Below are 12,064 nucleotides of genomic sequence, written 5' to 3'. Positions count from 1 at the left end.
TTCCGATGGTCTTAGGTGACCCCTGGCAAATCGTCATTCGACCCCCAACGGGGTCCCGACCCACAGGTTGAGAACCGCTGTGTTAAGGCCTCCTTTTTGCTTCTGAAACCCCAAAGGTTTAGTTGGTTCAGTTCGTTATTACTCTTGGGAATCATACAGCTAATTGAGATGTTCTCTGCATCTCTTCAACTATGCTGTGCTTTACTTTTATTTTTACTTAGATGTTAACATCATATATAGTGAGCAATGTCTGCCCCACTGGCATCCAGCATGTTCAGTGCTGCTCAAATTGCAACCCGTACTCTGAATCATCCCATGGCAGCATCCAGGCCTTACGACAAAAAAAAAAAGAACAAGACACCAGTGCTCTTAAAACATCTGCCAAGCTCTGTATCCCTACAGGGGGAGATCTGCTTTTATGGTCTTAAGGATCATAGGCATAGTCCTCCTCCTTCTCCTTAATGGCTCCCAACTCACCAATGTGGGCAAACAACATGGGAAGATTGAAGAGATGCCTTGAATTATTTCCTTCTGGACAGCTATAATTACAGTGACCATACATCCCTTATTATAAAGGACAGTCCTTTATACCAGAAAGCTGCCCTTTAGGTTTATTTAATTGAATGGTTTATCTCCTTGATTTTCCTCTTGAATTTTCCTTTGCGAAATCAGAGTTATAAACACAAACAACTGTTTCTTTCCCTCTTTCAGATTTGCCCCTTTTTCAAGTTTATTTTTCCCATGAAAAATGGTCAACGTGCCTGTAAGCACCAGGGACCCGTTCCGTGGAGAGAGGCTTTTCCGCAGACCGGAGGGGGCGTGGTTTTATGTGTTGCCAGTATCCCGTGGATGGGACTTTGCTTGTTTGTGCAGCCCAGTTTCAGGCATGTCACGGCCCGGTGCCAGTCCCCAAACCAGGGATTGGGGACTTCTGATGTAGAGGAGCAAAGGGAAAGATTAAGCAAATACGCAGCCATTATTAGTGACAAGGATGTGACTTAAATCTTCCTTTTTTTAAGTCTAGGGGAACAGATGTGATTGGCATCTTGCCCAATGGCCTCCCACTCAAAAACTGATGACTTCAGAGATGTTTTAGAAGTTCTGTGCATATCTTCTGTTCAATTAAAAAAACTGAAGGCATGAAAGTGGTGTTAAGCATTCTGAATAATTTTTTTTCTTAATACGGTTGCATGAGAGAAGCAGGGTAGGTTGGGAGGGTTCCTGCCTGCTGGATCAGTCCTCAAGGAGGGGGAGCGGGAGGAGAAATGCAGAATTATCTTCCTTGGGGGCTAAACATTTCTTGTAAGAATCTGTCCATAGCATGGTTTCCGGCCACAGAGAAGAGTGCAAAGCATCTGGAGAAAAGGAGACTTTCTTTACCAGCTTGTTTCCTGCAAGTTAAATTGGAAGACCTTGTCTGTGCAAATAGATTTCAAAATAGAGCCTGCCCTTTGACTGTGTCTGTAATTGCACAGCTCACACAGTGTTTTATTTGGCTGCCAAAGTAGTTAACCCCTAGAACTTAAAGGCTATGGATGGCGTGACCAGCACGGGTGTGCAGACATGACCATGTGAATGCCTTGTTGTTTAAATAAGCCTGCTTACTGCCAGACACTAGTTATAAATCTGTGGGTGGATGTGAAACACACACACACACACACACACACACACATCTAAGGTATAGATAAAGCTATTAGGCATGCAGATAATGAGATTATAGTAGCTAACTTTCAAGGAAGAAAAAAGTTGTTTCATTGCTTTGATGTAACCAACATCTGTCAACAGAGTAAATTTGCTTTTCTTTAATTTCAAGAGTTCTTGTGCTTCCTTCTATGTCCAATCAGTTTAAGCTTCTGCCTGAGGCACTCCCTGTGTTGTTCTTTTCTTCTACCAATGTGCAGGTTATTGCATGTGAAATGTGAGCCTCACTTCTCTTGCACAGGTTACAAAGAGTTGCAAATAGCCTTTATCATTTATATGGGGTGGCTTTCAAGCATATGTGCATTAATCCCTCTCTTCTATTTACACAGATCACTGTGTCACTGAGCATTTTGGGACTTTCCTTCATAAAATGTGTGTTACTTCTTATTGCAAGATTTGGTAACTCTATTTTAAAAAAAACTTGAATAGCTAACCAATTAAAATGTATATCTGTCAATTTAATTTGTTAGACTCCATGGTCATTCTGTGTTCTTTTTCAAATTTAAAACTGTCATACCTGTTGCAAATGATTTTATTTTTTAAAAAGAGAGAGAATTAATCAACGAGATTAAACTTGTGTGGGTAAATGTTAACTATGTCAGCATGATAGTCGCAGATAAAGCAAGTAATTTTATGCTTGACTGAGCAAAAGTCTGTTCATCCAGTAATCAATTCCTTATCTTGGATAGCTTGATGGCCGTTGTTCTGAATATCATTTCAATTATTTATTTATGATTTGGTACATGGATGATATTTGCAACTTGTACTAATATAGTTCAGCATTTTGAAGAGTTCAATTTTTGGCATTTGAATATATATGGGTGGGCATAAATGGATAGATACTGAAATAGACGCATAAATTATATAAAATTTAGTTCCTGCCATTGCACTGAGAATCTACTGTGGTAACCTTTTAGCATGTTGATTGAAGTTCAAACAAGTTTTTAAATAGCTTGATGAAACATGAGAGAATTTGCATTAATGTAAATTGAAATTATGTGGTTTTCTGATTCTTATAGCTCTTTAAAACATGAAGTAATTATTGTTGCTACTATTAAATTAAGTCTGTTGGGGTAGGGTCAAAATGAATCTTGTTGACCAGAAGAAAAATCATATGTGAATTACTAAAATTTCCTTAATTAAGGGTCATTATGGAATACACATAAAAATCCTTACAACTAAGTGAGTGAAATGGGAGCATTTCATTATATAATTTAACACGCATGAACAGATAACAATTAAAATAAACCTAGAATAAAAAAGGATAATAAATGTGAGGCACAATAAGTGCAATAAAAATAAAAATATATATTTTCTATGTTTATTGTCAGACCATTTCTGTACAATATCTTTAGTCAAGAGAAATTATTATCTAGTATATTTTTCATGAATGGAATTGAGGGAAATGAAATCTTGAAGATTAAGCCTGCTAACTAAATATTGTTTAATATCATAAAGATATATTGAGAGCTATCAAATTTACAGAAGGCACAAACATATTTTTTTCTGATTTATTATTTCAGCAGTAAAGAAATGCTGATGGGTTTTTTAAAAAATTTCAAACACATTCTAAATGGTTTGTTTTGTTCACTAGCATCTACCATGGCTTGCTGTTCCTAAAATAAGATGGTAAATAATCAACATACAGCACCACTTGTAGGGACATTTTTTTCAAAGGAAATATTAAACCTGGTAAAATACTTTAAAACTAAAATGTTACATAGTCTTTCTGAAAAGTTTCTAAAAAACCATGTACAATTTCTAAAACAATGTGTGATCCACTTAGAGAAATGTATTTAAGACACTAAATGGTTTAATGCATGAAAAAGATATTAGATATTGGTTATCTTATTTGACATAATTTGACAACCACCGAGATTTTTATAAAATAGGAGACAGAATTATGAATTGGACTGAAGAATGCAGTCAGTGATTGAAGAAGGCGGTAATATGGCAAATAGTTGTGAAACTAGGCAGATTTGAAGATTTAAAACAACATTCTTTGCCAAGGAAAAAAATCTAGTGCAATTAAGATTTCAGTTTCTCTGAAAAGCTCTCCAAGATGATTTACCTCAATCAGGTTTTTTAATTGTGTTTTCTAATACAACGTTTTATGTTAACACAGTGGAAAAAAAGATTAATTTTTTGGAGTTTAGGTTGCATTAGATTACATAGTGCTTTCTGATATGGTATGCCTTGTTGCCGATGGTTGCATTCTGTGGTTTAAATCAAAGCAGGTTTCCATTTGCGCCTAAACAGCTGCTGTAGAATCCTCAGAGAGAGAGAAAACCAGAGCTTTGCAAGTTGTTTTCTGCTTGTAATTAAAAGCAAAGAAAAATACCTTGCTACAGCTCTTGGCAGTCGCAAGAGGGAGCTGGGGACTTGATCCACATCTAGAGCCCAAGAAAACTATCTCTTATTAATACCCACCCGATAAGATCTGCCAAAGCAAGCGGATGCAACCTCTTTGGACCGTCCGGATTATAATCCTGTTTTCTTCTACCTTTATACAGCAATTCATAACATTTGGCTTTCTGTGCAGTGTGTTTTAAAACCTGTCTTATAAGTAACAACCACAGAACAGGAATAGTTCCCTATGTTCTGCTGTCATTTGATTACTTGCTTTTAAAAATGTATTTCTTAGGGTTGCAATGAAAAATAGAAGAAAATGCGGCCGTCGTCAAGAGGAGTGGTGGGAAATTACTGGATTCTGTTTTCCATTAAGTCCAGAAAGCCAGGTCCTAAGGTTGGTACCACAGTTAGAGTCACATAGATCCTTTCGATACCCAAAGAACCTGCTGTCCCTCTCTATTAAAAAAAAAAAAGTCGGTCCTGAAATTTTACCAAGTTTCCAGTCCCGCGAAGCACTTTGGCCTTCTGAAGAAAAGAAAATGATGGAAAGAAAACAAGGGAGGGCAAGAAAAGCGGCAAGGTGAGAAAAGGGGAGTGTTCTCCCAATAAAAATAAAAGGATTTAATGAAAGGAGAAGGCAAGGCAGGTGCAAAACGTCATCAGCTTTCCACATGGCCTAGATTGCACACTGTATTACTTTTCTGTGCGTTTTCCTTTCCTTGTCACCAAAAGATTGTCCTACTTTTCCACTCTTGGTCCGCTTGTTAAAATTTTTGTGGTAACAAAATTGATGGGGAAGGAGTTGGTATCCTCTAAGAGAGTTACAAATACTAGGCATTTTTTTCTTCAGTGCTGTCCCATAACGTTCCATGCAGTACACTGGCTACATAAGACACGGCTGTTTTAAGATCTCCCAGAGGAAGAATCTATTCACTTACAAAGAGAATAGGACAACTCTCCCAATGATTTTTATTAGTTGTATGTTTCCCAGTCCATGATAGATACTTGTTAGAAGTGCCTATTGTTTAAATGCCTCCTAAAAAGTTGGAGAGTGCTGGAGATGATAGACATTGGAGTTAAATATCTGGAAAACTGCAGATTTTCAATCCTTAATCAGGAATCATTTTAGCTTGCTTGAGAAATAAAATTATAAACTTTGTTCTGTTATACTCATCTTTATAGCAAGTTAGGCTATATAGGTCTATGTCTGATGAAGAATTTAAAACCTTAATGGGGGCAATTCTGAATAGTGATGTCTCTTGGGACCACATATCACTGAATTCAAAAGCATGTGGGTTTACTCCCTACTCCTATTCCAATCCTTCCTTAAATTTCTATCCAGTCAAAAAGGGTATCTTGACAGAAACTTACTTTTTAGATAAGGAAACTCAGAAATGCATTCTGGTGATCAGTGGATTAATTTAGCATGATTTACAGCACAATTTCATGCATATTTTCATAGAAAGTGTGCCATTATGTTCACTGGGCTTTCTTGTTCACATAGTACTGGATCATTGGTTCGGTGGACCTTATTTAACTTTTATATAATTTATTTGCTGTTGCTGTATTGAGTAACTTCATATGGATCTCCAAAATATTTAGCAGGTGCAGTGAATAATTAGTTTTTGTTGTATGTTCTGATGATAGCCAAGGAATATAGTTGACTCAATTTGCAATAGCAGTTGCTTTTATGTTGCTAATGCATTTTTGTCAGCATAATCATTGTACTGAAGAAACTTTGCTGAGATGCAGGGTGAAATGTCGTTCAAAAATCCTGGGCAATATTGATCTCCTGGAGCAAGAGAACCTGACTACTAAGAGAATCTGGGTTATCTCTATTCCAAGAAATCCATAGTAGCTCACCACTTTTCCAATTTGTCCCCTGATCAATACTTTGGTATTGATCTCCTGAAACCAGTAGAACCTGTATATAAGTATGTAGAAATGGTGAAGGTTATAAACGGGTTGGAAAGCATAACTGTGTTTATTGCTCTGTCCTTAGAATGTGCCAGTGTGCCAGTGAACAGTTTAGTAATGAATAGAGCTTTCAGTATCCAGAGTGTATTGATGTTCAATTAGAAGAGAGAGAGAGGGAAAGAAGAATAAATCTTAACCATGTGAAAGATGCCTAATAAATTCTTAGATGCTAGATGAGAGAATGTAAACAATATTTCACTTTGGGGGGGTGGGATTTTAGAGGCATAGCCTAACCCTACTTATAATTAGCAGAATAAAGTATGCAAAATGATCAGATAATGAAATTTTTGACGATATAGAATAGATTATAGAATGTATATATACTATTTAATTGATATTGATTTAATTTGTATTTTTTAATAACTGTATTTACAGTATTGTAAATACTGTATTTACAGTATTTTTATTTTAATGTTATGAATCTGAGGATGAATGTAATTGTAACACAGGAGGGAAGAGAGGGATGTAGTTGTAACAGCATGGCCTTAGAAAAGGCATGAAAGCATGTTAGAGCTGGCTTCAGTAATCCATGTGGGAGATAGCCCAGTAATGTTTTTTGGTATGAGTTTTTGCAAGGATTGAATTTTTACTTCTGGAGCATCTAAGCCAATAGGACCTGATAAATGTACAGAAAAGAGAAGTTGAATCGAATCAACCTATTTTCCAAAGCACCTGAAGGCCAGACAAGAAATAATGGATGGAAACTGATCGAGAGATTCAACCTAGAAATAAGGAGAAATTTTCTCCTTACAGTGAGAAGAATCAACCAATGGAACAGCTTGCCTTCGGAAGTTGTGGGAGATTCATCACTGGAGGGTTGGACACGGGGTTGGATTAGATTTTTATTTATTTATTTATTTATTTATTTATAATTACATTTCTATACCACACCATCTCCCGAAGGACTCAGGGCGGTGTACAGCCAATATTAAAATACACACACCAATACAATATAAATACAATAAATAACACTATTTAAAAACAATTAAAAACAAATATTTAGAGGCCGAATCACTAAAACGGTCAAAGACCGATTAAAACCCATTAAAATTTCGCTAAAATATGTCTTAGGCTAGTCCCGCTCGGTGAAATAATAAAGTCTTCAGTTCACGTTTGAAGGCCCGGAGGTCGGGGAGTTGGCGTAACCGCGGAGGTAGCTCGTTCCATAGGGCTGGTGCCGCCATAGAGAAGGCCCTCCCCCTGGGGGCTGCCAACCTACATTGTTTGGTCGACGGCACCCTGAGGAGGCCCGCTCTGTGGGAGCGCACAGGTCGTTGGGAGGCTATCGGTGGCAGAAGGCGGTCTCGCAAATACTCCGGAGGACTAGAGGACCTCCAAGGTCCCTTCCAGCCCTGTTATTCCCTCCTATATTTTGGCTGTGTTGATTGAGAATATAGGACAGTGATGGTGAACCTCTGACAGACAAACACACAATGTTTGAGGTGACCACGCCAGTGTCCACAAACGCCCGACAATAATTATTCTCTAAAGCATCTCCATTCTTCTGCAATTTTCAGAAAACCATGTGAGAAAGAGGTGTGCTCTCGCATGCCGTCTGGAGCCTCTAGAGCCTCTGGAGCCTTTAGAGCCTCTGGAGCTTCCAAAAATCTCATGAGAATGGGGTGTGCTTTCACATAGTTTTTGGAGGCTGCAGAGGCTGTGGAACAGCATTCTCCAAAGCCATTCAAGAACAAAGGCCTTGTGTGACCTGGAGCAGCCTTGGGTAGGTCTCAGGAGCCTGACAATAAAAGACAGCTGGGCTGTGAGGGCAGTTGTGTCATTCTCCAGGGCTCACGCACCTTGGAGAACGATGTGAGGCAACTGTTTTGAATGGCAGCAGTGGTGCTATGCCTGAAGTCAAGGCCCAGGCCTCTCCCTCAGGCCTAGGTGTTGCTCTTCAGTATCTGAGAAAAAAATATTTCCTCTTTCAGTGGAGTGTGTATATGTGTGACATGCCGGAAGAATCAAGTTAGGCGTTTTCCAAATTGTTGACACTTGAGCCCAAAAGATTTGCCATCGCTGGTCTAGGAGAACTGGAGAATTAGTAGTATTGTATACAATCACAGAAAAATCTGTTGAGGAAGAAAGTTAAAGATATCCCTTATTTACAGGTTAGAATTTGGGATGTTAAAAGGATTGTGATCAAAAGCCACAAGAAAGATAAAGGAGAAGAATAGGTATTACTTTATGGCATTATGTTACATGGGGTAGTTTTCACTTTGAAAAATGAAGAGAAAAAGTCAAGCAAGAAATAGGTGAAGTTTGCAAGAGAATGGAAAAAGCACACTATTATAAAAATAATAAAAATGTATTTTTTTCAGGCTGGGGTAGGTAATTAAAAAGCTTCAAGTTTTCTTGAATCAAACCTGAGTCTTCATTATTAGATAGATATGTCCAAATCATATTTTGTGCAATAGTAGGTAATTGGGTTGCCATTGCTTTCTTCAGTATTTAATTTGCTTTGTAGTTGACTGCTGTTTAGAAAAAAATGTGTTGTTCTCCACCAAAATTGTGGTTCCTGCTGAATGATGCAGTGATCAAAGGATGCATCTTTACAGTGAGTCTGGCCGTCTAATAGTCCAAGTGCGGGGTTTTGCTAAGGACAAGAGATTTTATTTCCTAGTTGGGAGAAGAACCAGTTAGAACCTTCTTTGTAGTCTGTACAAAGAAATGATTAGAAAACATCTAAAATCTCTCCTTCATCTCTAACATGAAGGAGGAAGAAAAACCAAGGGATGCCAAGTTTAAATCTTCCTCTTTCTCCAATGCTTCTGCCATTTTGTCCATTGAAAGGAGCATACTGGGTTCAGGAGACCATTGTGCTTTCCATCCTGTCATATTATTGATCCGTGATGTAACACATGAGATCAGTGGGAGAAAATGCCATTTGTGCTACTCTGCTCATCAGTGTGTCATTCATATTGTTTGAGCTAATTAATGTATGTCACTTCCACAGCTGCAGAGTTATCTATCAAGGACGAAATGAGTCTGCAGATTTTACTTTGCTAGTCATTGCCAACTGTAGGGGAAGGTGTTCATCTCCATTTTGAGGCCATGAGCCAGCACTACCCAAAGATATTTTTGTGGTCATGTAGCCAGCATGATGTTGCGGAGCGTTGTTTCCTCTCCACGAAAGTGGTACCTATTTATCTACTTGCATCTGCATCACGGGTGAAATCCAGCAGGTTCTAACAGATTCTGGAGAACCAGTAGCGGAAATTTTGAGTAGTTCAGAGAACTGGCAAATACCACCTATGGCTGGCCCCAGAGTGGGGTGGGAATGGAGATTTTGCAATATCCTTCCCCTGAAGTGGGGAACGCCTACGCCACTAAGCCATACCCACAGAACCGGTAGGGAAAACATTTGGATTTCACCCCTGATTTGCATGCTTTCAAACTGCTAGGTGAGCAGAAGCTAGGTGAAGACAGGCGCTCACCCTGTTGCATGACACTCAGGTCTTGAACCCAGGCAGTTGGCTTTCCAGCTGACAAGCCCAGCATTTTAACTGCTGAGCTGTCATGTTGCCTATCTACCAATGAGAGATTGCACGTATTCAGTTGGCACTCTGAAATATTCAAGATGTACATTTTCATGAATCTGTTCAGGTATCTTTCACATTTATCATTTATATTTTTACAAACTTAGAAACTGTCTACTGACTTGTAGAAACCAAGAGGAAACCTCTTTTCCTTGTTACCAGAGAACGTTCCTTAATATTTCCATCTTGCTTGAAAGATTTGGGTTTAAGCTCCTCAAAATCCATTTCCTACCTCATTAGTCCATGTACTAGGCCTATGGAATAATGGAGAAAAGAAAGTTGCCTCTAATATGTTGATCCTTGGTCATCCCTTGAGGCGCTATACAAATCTAAGCCATTTTCATTTACTTGCCTAGAAAGAACATTATGAACCCTGCAGAAAGTCTTAAAATGGCACCTGCTATTCAGCCTGGCCTTTTGTTCAGTATTTTTTGGGCTCCTGAAAGGAGTGTCCCACTGCTCTAATTACAATAAATGGGTATATTTCATGTATTCTGTATTTCATGTGTTCTGTGGAATACTAGGAGGAGGAGGGAGCATAAAAGAAGCCAAATATTTTATAAATGTAAAGTGAAAATGTCTCTATAGCTACAAAGGAGAGAAATTAGTAGGATTGAAAAACTACTATCTGCAAAGAAACCCATGTTTTTTCCTTAACTTTCTAAAATATATTTTGAAACATTTTAAGGAAATCACTGCATTGGACAAGAAGATGCAGATAACACAACACTGGTGTCTGGATGTTCAAAATGGAAATTGTGGAGCTGATGTATCCCAGAAACTTCCCTTCTTGGCTGCCAGGTGCCATGTCCCACCTGATTTTATTTTGGGCTATTTTTTATTACTTTAATTAGAAAAATAAAATAAAAATCCTCCACATTTTGAAATCAAGCTCCAACCATGAGGATAATCTTTATGTCTAAGAATGTTTCTGTGCCCCTGTATCTGGCTCTAAGGCAGTCTTCGAAAATAAAACAATATCGGGCTACCACCACTGCTTTCTTTGGAATTACGCCCTTCTGCCCAGAAGAAAAGGAAATAAACTGTGATGATAGACAAGATGGGCAGGAAAGTGCCTTATTTGTTTGCCTTTCATAAATGAGTATTTGTATTTAATCACACCAAATGGTAGCTCTGCTCAGTGTACCTATAACATGTGCGTATGCCTATAATTTGCTTGCTCAAAAAAGGTTGGGGTTCCCTGTTGTAGAATTTAGCCTGGGTATAATTACATAGCAAATCTTGGCTTTTATATTGTTTTTTAATCAATTTTTCTACCTTGATGAAATCCTCCAATTCAGGATGGAAATCCTGCAAATCATGGAAAATTCAGCTTATTTTATACTGATTCTGCAAATTGTAATCCTCAAATATCCAGTATTCTGGTTCAGATTTGAATTCAGTGAGATTTCTTCTTGAATAAATGGACTTAAGATAATTCATAATCATGGTAATTATTTGTCTTACTGATTAATTAGTTTATCTTGCCAAAATAATCAAATTATTTTGCCACATAATCTGTGTGTTTCTTCTGGCATATTCAGACTGATTAATTTGCTTAGCATAACTCACTTTATAGTTAGACAGAGGAGGTGGTGATAGCTGCCTTTGATACTATCATTATATAGTGTTCGTAATTTTTAAAGCCAGTTTGGTATAATAGTTAATGCACCAAGCTAGATACTGAGGGACTGAGTTCTAGTCCTGCCTGAGGCATGAAGTCAGCTGGGTGACATTGGGACAGTCACTCACTCAGCCTTAGGAAGCAGGCAAGGGCAAACCAAATCTGAAATCTCGCCAAGGAAACTGGAGGGACTAGTTATCAGTGCTGACTCAGGCATAAAAAAGTATTTTTATCTTCAACATAGAACAGTGGTTAGATCTTTGGAACCAAAATCTTTTGATACATTTCCTTGACTAAAGTGTAACCCTTCAGACAGTAAAATATTTTGGACCACTTGCTCCTGCTGCTCATTATCGTAACAAGTACACCAGTATTAGTTCCATCCTTGCTATCCTTTTGGACTCCCCTCGTCACTTTTTTCCTTACAATATTGTACAATTTCTATCATCTTCATAATAGCAAAGAGGCTTAGATTCAGAGATGTCTTTGGTTTGCACAAAGCAGCCTCACTCTCTATTTTGTTGCAGCCCCCTTTGCTGCGTTATCTTCCTACTAAAGATGTGTCATCGCACAAGCAGAATTTTATGTGTTTGTTGTGAAATCTAACTTATTATTGGTGTTCTTTTCTGTAATATTATACTGTCTGTATATGCATGCTGTGCAGGCATTTTGGAAATGATGGCTAAATGAAGTAGAACTAGTAATTACCAAAACAAAAAACAAAAAAACCCCAACCCCATTCAGAATGCCAATAGAAAGAGTCTATCTTTTTACTGTAGGGTAAAATTTAGATGAAACCTTTTTTATCATTGGCATGGGAACAAAATCTAATATATTTGCTTTGATTGGCCTGGAGAGAAGGAAGGAAGGA

General features: G+C 38.0%; 1 protein-coding gene across 4 annotated transcripts in view; it reads left to right on the top strand.

Moving 5' to 3' along the window:
- Positions 1 to 12,064, top strand: part of METAP1D (methionyl aminopeptidase type 1D, mitochondrial) — a 97,101-nt gene that overhangs the window by 38,895 nt on the left and 46,142 nt on the right. For 2 of the 4 annotated variants that reach the window (XM_058190590.1, XM_058190601.1), the window contains exon 2: positions 4,346 to 4,447. The exons of the other annotated variants lie outside the window; for them this stretch is intronic. The gene's annotated coding sequence lies outside the window, so the exon portion shown is untranslated. The remainder of the gene's footprint in view (positions 1 to 4,345; positions 4,448 to 12,064) is intronic. 4 annotated transcript variants of the gene reach the window in all.

Source organism: Ahaetulla prasina, chromosome 1 (assembly GCF_028640845.1).
Source record: "Ahaetulla prasina isolate Xishuangbanna chromosome 1, ASM2864084v1, whole genome shotgun sequence".
Classification (NCBI taxonomy): Eukaryota; Metazoa; Chordata; class Lepidosauria; order Squamata; family Colubridae; genus Ahaetulla; species Ahaetulla prasina.
Note: the sequence above shows the minus strand (reverse complement) of the source record. Positions and strands in the feature narration are given on the sequence as shown.